The following is a 988-nucleotide window of genomic DNA, read 5'->3' as shown; positions in this document are numbered from 1 at the left end:
TTGTTCCTTCCAATCGCTGAGTTCGTGTTGACGTCAGAAATGGCCGCCATCGTCTTCAAACTGGACAGCTGATAGGAGACATCTTGGCCCATCGTGTATCACCGACGTACGGTCCGCTCGGACGTCTTCCAGCTTGAACGCTGAGTTTATAGCCGGGTCACCCCTTGTCACCCCTGAAGTCGATATGACGTCTGCGTTACCGCGACGCTTCTCGTCGTCGCCGGCTTCAGTGTTGGCTTCGATCCTTCTCCAGCGTTTGGCGCATGTTAATTCTGGTCCACTTTCCACTGGAGGAGGTCGTCTTTCCACCGACGTCGGAGTTTGGTATTTTCGTCTTTCCACAGCTGGCGGCTGGTGTGACAACCAGTCGTCGTACAGTCGTTGTTCTTTCTGCAGCAAATCTTTATCCATCGCCGACTCAAAGGCCAATATCTGCCAGTCACGGTACTTCGCCGAGTTCACGCGGACATATCCCTCATTGGCCAGTACTCCATGTGGCTGCCATTTTATCACATAAAAGTGAGGTGGGCACCAGACTGACGTCGGTCGTACGTTCGTAATCAGGACATGGGTTGGTCTTCCTCGGCGATTAAAAACAACCGTCGGAATCCAACCCTTCGTCCGTCGCACCCACAAGTCATGCGTCGACTCACTGGGTTGTCGCCTGGGCAATTTGAACTCAGCGGTCATTCGACTTTCGATTGTCAACCCGTCTGGTGGCCCGCATGGGACATTTGGTCCGAACTCGGTCTTGGTCGGTGCATTACTTGATCGGATGAGTGGGATCACCATCTCATCGGGTAGCTTTACCGCCGAGTTGTACAGATCCAGACGGATTCCAGCTGGGATCATGAAGTCGGCGCAGAGAATCAAATCGACTCCGGCATGATGAGGCATTATCCATACTTCAAACTCGTATGCCACTTCCCAGCCGAGTGTCACCTTCACCACTGCTCTTGACGTTGTCACCATCCTGTCTTTACTGTCC

This window comes from Phytophthora infestans, genomic scaffold (genome assembly GCF_000142945.1).
Source record: "Phytophthora infestans T30-4 supercont1.83 genomic scaffold, whole genome shotgun sequence".
NCBI classification, from domain to species: Eukaryota; Oomycota; class Peronosporomycetes; order Peronosporales; family Peronosporaceae; genus Phytophthora; species Phytophthora infestans.
This window is presented reverse-complemented; position numbering follows the sequence as displayed.